The sequence below is a fragment of the Cariama cristata genome, unplaced genomic scaffold (genome assembly GCF_000690535.1).
Source record: "Cariama cristata isolate BGI_N322 unplaced genomic scaffold, ASM69053v1 scaffold9408, whole genome shotgun sequence".
Taxonomy (NCBI): domain Eukaryota; kingdom Metazoa; phylum Chordata; class Aves; order Cariamiformes; family Cariamidae; genus Cariama; species Cariama cristata.
The window spans coordinates 1-12,692 of NW_009632809.1; the positions used below are offsets into that span (position 1 = coordinate 1).

The following is a 12,692-nucleotide window of genomic DNA, read 5'->3' on the forward strand; positions in this document are numbered from 1 at the left end:
TGGCATCCCGTCCCTCAGGTGTGTCAACCTCACTGCTCAGCTTGGTGTCATCCACAAACTTGCTGAGGGTGCACTCAATTCCACTGTCTATGTCATTGATGAAGATATTAAACAGTATTGGTCCCAGCACAGACCCCTGAGGGACACCGCTCGTCACCGGTGTCCATCTGGACATTGAGCCATTGACCACCACCCTTTGGATGCGACCATCCAACCAATTCCTCATCCATCGAACAGTCCACCCATCAAATCCATACCTCTCCAATTTAGAGAGAAGGATGTTGTGGGGGACTGTGTCAAAGGCCTTGCAAAAGTCCAGATAGATGACATCCATAGCCCTTCCCTTGTCCACTGATGTAGTTACACCGTCCTAGAAGGCCACCAGGTTGATAAGACAAGACTTGCCCTTGGTGAAGCCATGCTGGCTGTCTCGAATCACCTCCTTGTCCTCCATGTGCCTCAGCATAGCTTCTGGGAGGATCTGTTCCATGATCTTCCCAGGCACAGCAGTGAAATCACCTTCATCACCTTCGTGGCCCTTGGCTGGTCTCTCTCCAGTATATCCATGTCTCTCTTTTATTGGGGAGCCCAGACTTGGACAGCAACCCAGGCATGTCTCACCAGCACTGAGCAGAGGGGAAGGATCATCTCCTTCAACCTACTGGCAATACTCTGCCTAGCGCACCCCAGGATAACATTAGCCTTCTTTGCCACCAGGGCACTTTGCTGGCTCGTGTTTGACGTTATGGTCTCCTAGGACCAACGTGGTCATGGTTGTCTAGAACCTCTGGGTCCTTTTCTGCAAAACTGCTTTCCAACTGAGTGACTGCCAGCATATATTGGTGCATGAGGATGTTCCAGGTGCAGGCCTTCGCACTTCTTGTTACACTTCATGAGGTTCCCTTCAGCCCATTTCTCCAGCCCATTGAGGTCCCTCTGAAGGGCAGCATGACTCTCTGGTGCATCAACCACTCCTCCCAGTTTTGTGTCACCGGCAAACTTGCTGCAGATACACTGTGCTGTGATCCAGATAATTAATGAAGATGTTAAACAGGATTGGACCCAGTATTGATCCCTGGGGTATACTACTAGTTAATGGCCTCCAACTAGATTTCACGCCACTGATCACCACGCTGTGGGTCTGGCTGTTCAGCCAGTTTTCAGTTCAACTCATTGTCTGCTCATCCAGCTCATACTTCACCAGCTTTAGACATAAATTTGCTTTAGACATATGAAGAACCCAATCTCCTAAGTGTTACTTCTTCCCAGAAAAAGTGACTCCAGACTTACTCTAAGCTGATTTCTCCTCACTTTTTATGGCATGATTGTCTTAGTATCTTCTGGATTTGTATTCAGCATAAGAAATAGATTGTACATTCCTCTAAAGCAGATGCAGAGAAGTGAGAGAAGACAGTGAGCTCCTTCATACACCACTCATAAAGGCCAGTCCCCACTGCAGCCTCTTTACATAAATGCTTCGCCTCCCATCCCACCACTGTTTGGACTCAAGGCAATTTGAATGAGCAGAAAAGATAAGGAGGAGTTGAGACCATGATTTCATCCCTGTTGTATCAGTTAGGACAGCTCAGGGCATGTGAATGACTGAACAGCCATTAAATGCCTCAGATGGCTGTTTCCTTAGTTATATTAACCTGCCTCTCTTCTTTTGGGACATTTTTACAGCTACTCCTCCATTCCAAGGGAGAGATGTAACCTGCAGGAATAAAGACCTTCTAAATCTACCACAAAGTCAAGAATATTAAAGCAGGCTAGGGATGGATCCTATCTATTGTAAATATCTCTAAACATAATAGAGGGAACTTGCTAATGCCTATGAAGTTATCTTTCCATCAGCCCTAAAGATAAGTCATTTGCCTGTGCTAGGGTGTTTCCAGTGAGCAGTCAAATTAGGCTAAATCTATGTCAGTGCAGTGCTTCGAACCATATTTTACAACCACACTTCAGCAAATGACAAATTTAAGTGGTATACAGTCTGGCTGGTCACTATGTATAATTCAAACCAATACCAGCTGATTTGCATCTCACATTCTGGCATTGGTAATTGTTGCATTTAAGCCCAACTATATCAAAGCCTGTCTGCATCCACATGGTCTGTTGAATCACGCCTGGGAGTAAGCTGTGCTGTAGAGCATATAAGCTAGAATGTGGCTGGAGACCATAAAAGAGACAACTGCATGAAAGGAGGAACACTGCTATAATATTTGTTATGGACTTAGATTGCAAGGTGTCATGTTTTATACAAGCACAAAATTAATAAAAAGAAAAGCAAACAATATGCAAAGTCATGCTTGTCTGTGCAAAACTCTGTGTGTGTCCTTAAGATGTTTCTAATTCTGATAGGGAACTCTGTGAACACTGCTTCCTCCTCTAGCGGAGGTGAATTGTAAATCAGTTACAGGAGTAAGTTGAGGAAGAAAACAGTATTACATATCAAGATTATGCTATAGGATATTAATTCATAGTGCTAATATGGATTCCTGTAAGTATCTGCTCATTTTTCAAAGATAAGTTTGTTCAGAACACTCTTACTAGATTTGACATTTTATTGTCCATCACAAAGACTAAATGCACAGACCTTTCCTCTGGTACACTGTGCAAGAGATTACAACATTTCCGGCCTAAAATACATCTAACTTTTAGGAAGTAGAAAAGAAAGAGTAAGAAAATATCCTCTTAACTACTTTTCAGAGGCTACTAATGCCTTTGATTATTCATGGTAGTTTACTTTTGGTTTGTATTGTTTACCCCAAACTTTATAGTTGTCTTTTCTGGAGTGGTCTGCCTGCTACACAAAAAAAGGGGTACTAGCCATTTAAGTAGAGGGTTGATGACACAGACCCATCCAACTAAATCTCTATGAAAAATTACAAGTGCAGGAAAGATAGGCTCGGTAATACAAGTGTACTCTCCATCAGCAAGTAGGCAGCTGTAGAAACAACCTTTACAGAACAGTTGGTCATGCAAGCAGAATACTGTTGTTACTGTTGAGACAGATGTTATTGACAGCTGTTGTTAGCAGGAAGCTAATCTTTTCATCTGACTGCGTACACAAATTGCGTTTAAAATATAACCATCTATTTTCTATTACAGTTGTTGAAGACTGGTATTATACCGTATTAACACATCTGTGCAATCACTGGAATCAGACATAATAATCCCTGCTACATGATTAGAGTACTAAGGTTTTTGATTTGGCTTTGGAAGGTGGCTGGTGAGCAGGAAATGAACGTTAGGCTCTGAGCAGAAAGGCTGCATTTTAAAATCCTCTTTTAAGATCTTATGTCCCTCCTAGACTTCAGACATCTCTGTGCATTGTGAAGTCTAGGCTGCAATTTATGTGGAGGTTCTTTTCTTATAGTACAGGAAATCCTAAGCTTACCCAAGAAAAATGTAGTTGCAAATGAGAAACATCTTTGTGTCCATCAGGTCCCACACGTGAACATTCCTTGTTTATCTTTCCAAACAGTTTTCATTTACAGACATGTAGTGAAAACCAGCAACGAAGAAATATTTAATGTTGTATTTAATACCCTTTACACTTTTATGTTTGAATAGTAATTAAAAATTATAATTGATAAGCGTAGTTCACTGTAGTTGTCCTTTTTTCATTCTGACTTGATTTTTTTTTTTTAATTTGATTTGCAAAACACACACCAGACTATACCATTGTCTGTAGCAGTAGAAAAAAGCATAGCCTGTGAAAAGTGCTTGCCTGATAACATACTTACACTAAATGCTTGCCATCATGAATGCAGTTACAGGATAATAGGTCCATGCCTAGATGAACTTTTGGACCAAGTTCATATAAAAAGTCCACAATATTTTTCCTCATGTCCTTTGTAGAATAATACTTGCACATGATGAATCACAGTTTCCTGAGCTTCAGTAATAATGACCTCGCGACTTTTTATAAAGGAGTCAGCACACCTGGACACGATATCAGTATTTTTCCCTAAAGTCAAGCAAACTGGATTAGGAAAGAGTATATTTTATTTCAGGTGTCAGATGATCTGAGCTTTACAATCATTATAATAACAAAACCTCATGTTTAGAGAGTTGTTAGAGTAAAATTTAACATTCCCCTGTTTGAAATTTTTGAGATGAATTGCGACATGAAATTCAGTTTGTAACTTGCAATATAAAATGTCTTGCATCATCCAAATGTGTTTGTGAGGGTGTGTAATATAATTTGCGTGGAATTTGTACCTGTGGTGATAGCCAGCAGATTCAAAAGTATATTCTTTTTAACAACATAGTTGTTAAAATATGCCAAATTCTGTGGACATTCCTAAGTTTAAAAGTGTGAGTGGAAGATCCAGCTTTCAAGTGTATCTTAGTTACTGCTCTGGCTCCCACTGAAGTTGAATCAAAGTTCCCTGACCAAAAAATGGCATTACCTCTTCGTGGACTTGAAATAGGGCCATTTTTTTTCGGGTATACTGCCCTAATAAAAGATCCTACTGTTTCTGGTTAAACTTACATCTCTAAAGAAAAAATGTTATTCTAAGAAGTAACTGGAAAAAACTCAACTCAAGGTTTTCCTGTCACAGAAGGGTCACTCTGAAGTTCCACAAATCTGTGTTCTTAGGAAATGAGGGGCAAAATACTAACACAAATTATTTTTCCAGTTCTGTGCCATCTGCATTATCTCCTCCTCCAACTTTTGAAGTATTCACAGTATTGAAGACCCATCTGTGGACATATTGTGAATTTCTTTGAAGTTTTCAGTCATGAAAGAAACAAAATACACATTTTTTCCCCTGTTGATAAAAAAAAACCCAACCATGACCTCGATAAAAATAAAAACAACCCTGTAGGAGCAAAAAGAAAAAATTCCCTAAAATAACATTTACATCATCTTTATTATTATTCTTAATGTCCGACTTTTTTTTCAGTTACTATTAATAATTGTTTATTAGGAAGAAGGTGAAAATAAAGCACATAAACTATTAAATCTGGTAAGGGTTTTACAAAATTATCAGCATTATGGTAACATTTTCTTAGTGAAGTATTTGTGAAGTTCAGGTAATAGGTGTGAGCTGGAAGATAAATCCTTGCATTTATTTCATAGTCACCCAGTTATGAATTGATAGGATAGTGCAGACAAAACAAAAATCTAAAAGCACAAACTGATATTGTTCTATGACATTTCAAGTCACAGTATGAAAGGAAGATGGCATGTATGATCACTAATGCCTTTGAAATTGCCCTTATCATTGTTGTTGTAGAGGATCTAAGATTTTGGAAGACTTTCAAACAATTTAGCAAGGGAAAAGCTGTGGGGGAAAAAAAAAAAAAAAGAAAAGAGGTAAACCCTAACTACAAAGTTTTGTCGTGTAGAGTCTTCTGGAGACTTCAGGGGCACGTTTGTTAGAAAGCTTTTCTTCAGCCATCTCAGTTGAAATAAACATTTAATGAGGCACCAATGTGAGCTTTAGTACTTCAAGCAGAGAGTGCTCTGAGCCAACCACAGAAAGTTATCCTCAGATAAATTGAGGTTAATCCCTTCAATATGAAAGATTTATGTAGACATTGCTGTATGCTGATAGATTTTAAGCTAGTGGGGACAACAAAAGAATTCTGTTTTCACACAAATTTATCTTCTGTTAGCATCATTAATTAGCATCATATGAAATATTCATTAGAAACTTTGTATTGCATATATAAACTATCATGATCAGTTTAAGTCTATAATAGGATGACAAATAAAATTGTTTGATCCTCTCTGCTTTCCAGGAGGTACCACTGAACTGTCATATGAAACATTACACCTAAACCCACTTTCATTGCAAGAGCCTACCAGTCAACAATGCATGCACAATGTCTTCTCAAATGTTGTATCATAGCTTTTCCATATTATGTATAGAGCACAGTGATTAAAAAGCACGTAAAAGCATGGTTCATCAGGACCAAATCCTAAGTCTTCAGTTTCTTTGTGTGGCACGTAAGTATGGTTGTCCTTTTGCACCACTGCCAGGATCAGAAAATTAGTTTTTATGTGTGCTTATGTCTCTTCCTGAAGGAGAAACAGCAAAACTGAGTGTCAGTGAAAAATCTTCACTGAATGAATGGCATACATGACCTGGGACAAAAATAAAAATTGACTTCTTGCCTGTTTTACTTTGTAACAAGCTGCTAACATACTGATGTTGATGATTTCTTCTCCTAGGCTTCTTTATTTGTTCCTGCACCATCTCCTCTGAGAAGAATTGGTTAAATTTCAACCGTCTTGAATAGGATCTTTACTGTCTTAGCTAATGTAGAGTCTTAATGTGTTAGACCCTGAAGAAGGGATGTATAGCCTACCTGAACCATCAAGGAAATAGCTAGTTCAGATCGAGCACTGCTGTGAACAGTGACTAACGAAGCAAAGCTCTAGGGCCTTAATGATTAATCAGAAACTTAGAAGAAAAACAAGCATTTCCACTGGTGGTAAAAAAGGACTTCTAAGCAAGATTTCCATATTTGCTAGTTAAAGATCTGGATTTTTGCCAAAACTTTGTATGAGGTTGTGTGTGGGAGTGAAAGAGAGGGGTAGGTAATTGTTATCCTTTTCTCTTCCAGAGTTTTTTGTTGCTTATTTTTAGTTTTAACTACAGAAGTTTAATGCTCAGCTCAGGAAAAGAACAAAAGCTAGCTGAGAATTTTCTATGTCAGTGTCAGATGAAAGGGACTGCTCTTCAGGGTAACCATGGCTGAATATTTTACCTGTTAAGCACAAGTTTTCACTATTTTATTTCATGATTCCACCATCTGTATACATTTAAATGTGACTATTTCTCCATCCTTGGGGATAGTTCTTATGATCTCTTTTTATTTCATTTTTCCATCTTTCCTTGCTGTCTAATTGTGTATGCAGCTTTTGCAGGAGACAACTCACTGTTCCTCAGAGTCTGCTGGAAGGGATCGTAAGGTTATGAAGGATTACTCTTCCTGTCTCCCTCTAGTAGGTAACTTCTAATAGTAGCTAACTTTGGACAAATCAATCCAGTAGGCTTGTGAAGCATATCAGTTTGTTTCTTACAAAGTTTCTAATTTCCAGTTAATAGATGATCTTTAAAGCTGTTCTCTTTCTGTTTTCTTTTATTTCTAAATTGCTGTTCTGCGTTTAAGTTTTCATTTTATCTACATACTAGCAAAATACCTATTGTGTCTGCTTTTAAACTACATATTTCAAAGAACTATGTTGTTGAGCAGGATTTATGGTGAAACTACAGAACCAGTTTTATACATTACATCCATTCATGCAATTTTAATTGTAGAACCCAGCAGTGTTCAGCCACAGATCTGACATATGTTAGAGAGAGAAAATAAATGGCTATTTTATCTTCCTTTCCTGATACCTCATCTAAGCCCAACCAATAACCCAAATCTTGCAAGTTCCCAATCCTGCAATGAACTCTACCATGAGAAACACCTCAGAATTTGACCTACAAGTTAAATTAATTTTAAGAAAACCTTCAGGTATAGGCTGTTACTTTCAGCTACACTGTTTTTTAGTATATTATGCAAACTGTACACTTTGCATTGGAGAGTATTTGTGAAATACAGAATATGTCTCAACTTTTTGTTAGCAATAGAGGAGAATTGCTGGAGGATTGCATCTAACAGTGGGACTGACACCAGTGAAATTCTGATTTAGCAGCACTGGGGTTTTTTGTTTGGGTTTTTTTTTTGGCTACCCTCCAATCCCATCTGAGTGGATCAGGAGGTTCGGAGAGTTCCAGGATTTTTAAGATTTATACCAGAGGAATATGGCGTTTTCATTCAGGTAGGGCCACGGCAACACAAGTTGGAACAATGAATTCCAATTGTCGTTATTTTGTGCCAATACTGTGGAGTGGCCAAAGGTCTAAAAAGTCCAGAAAAGCCTTAGGCTGCCATCATCTCCCATCTTTCCACAGGTTTACACTATGTTGCAACACACCATGTGAACGCTGATGTAACTGTGAATTTAGCAGTGATTTTTGTGGAAGAAAACTCCTCCAAAATTACAGCTTTTTCTTTTCAGGCAATGTTTCCTCTTCATCCTACACAAAGGGACAGATACCAACATAAGAGGTCTGTAGACCTATTAACACTGCTGAGTCCCATTGCTCATCTCGGAAAGGCTTGCAGTTGCCCAGATGCTGTTCTCCAGATGCTTGAGAGACATGATCTACATTGCCAGTGTGCTCTTGTCACTGTTGCATCACCAGATGGCCACTTCCAGTGTCCTGCTGCAGTTGCAGTGGGAACATTTTTCCTAATAGCTTATTAAATCTTTCTTGCTTCAATTTAAACAGATTACTTCTTCTTCTTGTCTTTATGGACATGAATTGCTCACTGTTTTCTTTACAGATTACTACCTTTTAAATAGTCAAGGACAACTGCTTTCTCCCCTCAGTCATCTCTTTTGTAACACATCTATTTTTTTCAGTCTCTCCTCACGGGTCATCCTTCCCCAAATTTTTAGCATTCTGACTGCTTTCTTTTGAAGCCTTTTAAATTTGATTGCATCTTACTCTGTGATGTTTTAAGTGTGTGCATCAGCCTAAGCACTGTCTCATTGGCTTAAATAAACAGAAATAACTTGTCCTTTTCCTCACTTACGGTACTTTGTTAGTAAGTGTCCCAGTATACTGTCTCAGAGCCTCTTCTGTGGCATGGCTATTTCTTTAGACAGTCCATTTCCCTTTTTGTATTTCTGCGTTTGATTTTTTTTCTTCCTAAGTTTAGGGGTTTACATTTGTTTTTATTGACTCTAACTGTGCTGATTTCAGACTGTTTCTAAAATATGAGATCATTTTGAGTGCTAGTCCTGCCTTTCAGGGCACTCACAACTCCTTCCAATCTGATGTGATCCACAAATTTTATTACTATGTTTCCTATAAATCATCAGTGTTGTAAAATAAAATACAGACTGGAGCTAGACTAAGGAAAAATTAGCTTGCTTCTTACTTACAGTAGTACATTGTTCAAAACCTCTTCACAATCTTCTTTTGAACTATTGATGGCTATGCCTTGAATATGTTTTTTTAACCAGTTTTGGAACCAGCTGTGGTGATTCCATCTAGCCACTGCCTCTTTACTTTGCTTACAAGAATGTCATGACGGACACTATCAAGAGCCTTACTGAAGCCAGCTAAACTATGACAGAAAAGTGTTAGATTGGTTTTACGTGACTGCCCTTTGATAAATCCATATTGGGTGTTCATCGTTACCTAATAATTTCCAATAATATACCAATAATTGCCAAACTTTCTAGACCATAGCTTACTACAGTCCACAGTTTCTAGTTGCCCACCAGACTATTAATAAAAGGGCATTACTAAGATGATGTACATTTTAATGTGAAGTATGAATTCATGGTCCCTTTGCTTCAACTGGAGAGCACAGTTTGGGACCTGATGTTCCAGCTGATTGTCCAGTAAGTTGCTCTACTACCTTTCTGAGTGTCAGAGACTGGCTGACTAGTCTGTGATTATTTGAGTCCTCCTTTCTGGAGATATAGTTGCCTTTTTTTCTCAGATTTTTCAGTGACGGCTTTGCATTCATCCTTAATCACTTGCATTCTTTCCGTGTTTTTTAGCATATAGCTAGACTGTCCTTGCTGCTAAGGATGACTGTAAAGCTCTCCTTGGAATCAGACAGGCCTGCTGTACAGGCAAGGATGGTAAAAGTATGGCCATAGCGTCAATGGACTGCAGTCTCCATAAAAGCTGGGACACAACATGCACTAGGTTAATGTGGACCACCATTTTCCTGCAGGTACCCAGACAGTGTCCGAATTTTTTACATACATTAAGCCAACATCTGCCGCTACGTCTATTAATTGTATCAATAACAAATACTTCTGCACAGGGTTAGAAACTGACTCAGTTTGAAGGAAAATAATGATTTTGAATAATTTTAATTTAGTGTTGTACCTTGCTACGTACATTCATGATCAGAGAGTATTTGCAGTGGGAAGATGAGTAACAATAACCTTGATATACAAGCATCTTTTTTTAAAAAATACGGCAAAATAATCTAAGGAACACACAGACTTCCTCACTTTAAAAACTTGTTGGTTATATAATTATTGAATAACCCTTAAAAAAATCCAATTTCATCCTGTCTGATTCTTGGAATACCACTGGTGAATAGGAATTTCTCTTCTAAATGGATCTCTTTTCTTTCTCTGTAACTCTGGCTTTGCTTTGTCTGCAATTGCTGATGCCTTCAGATTGGAACAATGTCCCACTCACACCTGGTGTGGCCTTTTGACCTGCAAGCAACTACTCTTACTTATGCATCTTTTATTTTAGAAATCAGGCCTAATACCTCTGATACCTTTAATACCTTCTGTGAGATGCCTGTCTCTTATCGAGCAGAACTGCACTGAGCAGATTTTAGGTTTTTGTCATGCTTGTTAAGGAAAGCAGTACTAAGAGATTAAATGTCACAGAATAGGTATAGTAGTCATAGAAATCAAGAGGCTGCAGAGGAGAGAAGGTGCAGACCAAACAGACAAACTGAACTGTGACATCTGGTAATTCTATGATGCCCATTAATGCTTGCTGGAGTTGGAAGAGAGTCTCATTTGGAAGTGAAAGTCTTCTTGGCTCTGTATTTTCCTGTCTTCCAGTTGGCTGCACTGGTGGGCTGCAGGTTTTTTCTTACTTGGAATTGGAATAAGTGCGTCTTGTTCTTTTGAAAATCTTGTCCTGAACATTCATGGTGAAATATATTGTAGATGGTTTATTACCATTTCATGGCTGATTATTCTTAAATCATATTAAATATTAATTGATTTGTTTCTATGAAAAATGACTAAGCTACTCTGAATACTGAATTTCCAGATTGGATGCGCGCAACTATACTATCACTCTGGTATTTCTGAAGAATTCAGTATTGGCCTGTTTCTGCTCCCATTGAAATCAATTAATTAGCACTTAAGAAGTCTTGTCTTTAAATGTTCAGCTGATATGATATAGGCTGATTTTTAAATTCATGCTTTGATTTGTCTTGTCCTTTTCACAGCAGACTGCATTATTAACATAAGCCTGGGCTTACGCTATTCAGTAAGTGGTCTTGTCTTGTTTTTATCCCTTGGTCAATTACTAGTTCGTTAAAATATTTACCTCTGTGATGTTCATTTTTCTTTCTCTGCTCTATTATCCTGTATCTTTGCTTTGCAGAAATGAATCTGCAATTATTACTGTACAGATTGCAGTCACACTTCACTTAAGGGCAAGGTTATTCTTTTGTGCATAACCTTTTCCAGTTGCAAGGACAGCAATATAATGATGGAAACCTGTTGGAGGAGTGTCAGGATCTTAATTCTTTAGGACTGCAAATGTTTTTTGAGTTTTGCATCAACTACAAAACAAGAGGAGTCTAGAACATCATCAAAATTCATTTCTAAACACTGGGACAGGAGACTAAGTTGTCTAAAGTCTGGCATTTGGAATTTGTATGAGGATAATTGTAATTATAAGAGTTTTTCTTTGCTTAATTAAAGGTACTCCTCTGCAGAAATAAGAAAGCAGTTTACTCTTCAACCAGGCTTTGCACAGTTCTGTCAACGAAGCTTAAGTACCCCTGGCTTTTCTACTCTTCATCTGGTAAGTTCTGAGTTTATCTTCTTTACACAGGTTTGGCATCTGCATTGCTTAATGCTTTTAGGGTAAATTAAGTGATCTTAAGTTGTCTTGCTTTCCACTGGCTTCTGCCTGAAGCTGTTAAAAATACTCCCTGGTGAACTGAAGAAATTATGCATTTGAAAGAAGTGAGAATGGTCCTCAGAGCCTGAAATGACAGTCTTTCTGCATGCTACTATAAATCAAAGTTAATTAGTAAGTGTTGGAGTATATTACATCTTTTCCTTGCTGGAAACACTCAACTCTATCAAGTAAATGCATTATGTGGTGATCACAGATGATTTGCAAAAGGAGGTCAGTGAATAAAGAGAAAAAAAGAAAGGTAAAGGCTCAGCTAGCTTGGCTTAATACACAATTTCCAGAGCTAGCAGCAGAGGCAGCACACTGACCTGATTTTCAGTGCTGTAGAGTAAGCATGTTCAGTGAGAAATGCCGAAGTATGTCCTGATTGGCATAGATATAATTGACTCAACTGTTATGTGTCTCTGAATCATCTTCAGCCTTCCACGTGTAATCCCCCTCTAGATAAGTTAGACCCTATGACACTGCCCTTATGACAAAGGGGAAAAATGCCAGCTCTTTTTAGTTGCCTTTCAGGAGCATGGGTATTCTGCAAATGTGTTATGCCATAAATTAAACTGTCTAACATGTTGATACTCACCTTCTTCGTACTCTTTCAATTTTTTCTTATTTTTGTGAGACCCAATAAGTAGAGGCAGGAAAAGTCTTTGTGCACCAGTGGTTTTGAAAAATTTAAATCATGTAAGCACTTACTTCCTGTGTGTCAGTGCCTCCCACCACTACTCACTTCTTAATCAGAAATGCTGTGGTGTTTTGACTTGTTCTTTGCGGTTATTCAGCCTGGGGATGCTAGGCTCCTTCTGCATGCAAACAACTGCTTTTGCTCTTGAGAAACTTGATAACGTTTAATTTACTGAATATTACGCCGTAGCCGCCATTTCGTGTGGTGTAACAATCTACATGCCTATAATCCATCATCCTTAAAAGGTATGTTTGCAGTAATGATTTGTGGCATTTTCTGTAGAA

General features: G+C 38.4%; 1 protein-coding gene across 1 annotated transcript in view; it reads left to right on the forward strand.

The window, feature by feature from the left end:
- Positions 1–11,510: 11,510 nt before the first annotated feature.
- Positions 11,511–12,692, forward strand: part of LOC104157047 (dedicator of cytokinesis protein 8-like) — a gene marked incomplete at its 3' end in the record, with an annotated part of 34,117 nt that continues 32,935 nt past the window's right edge. The window contains exon 1 of the mRNA XM_009706508.1: positions 11,511–11,609. The remainder of the gene's footprint in view (positions 11,610–12,692) is intronic.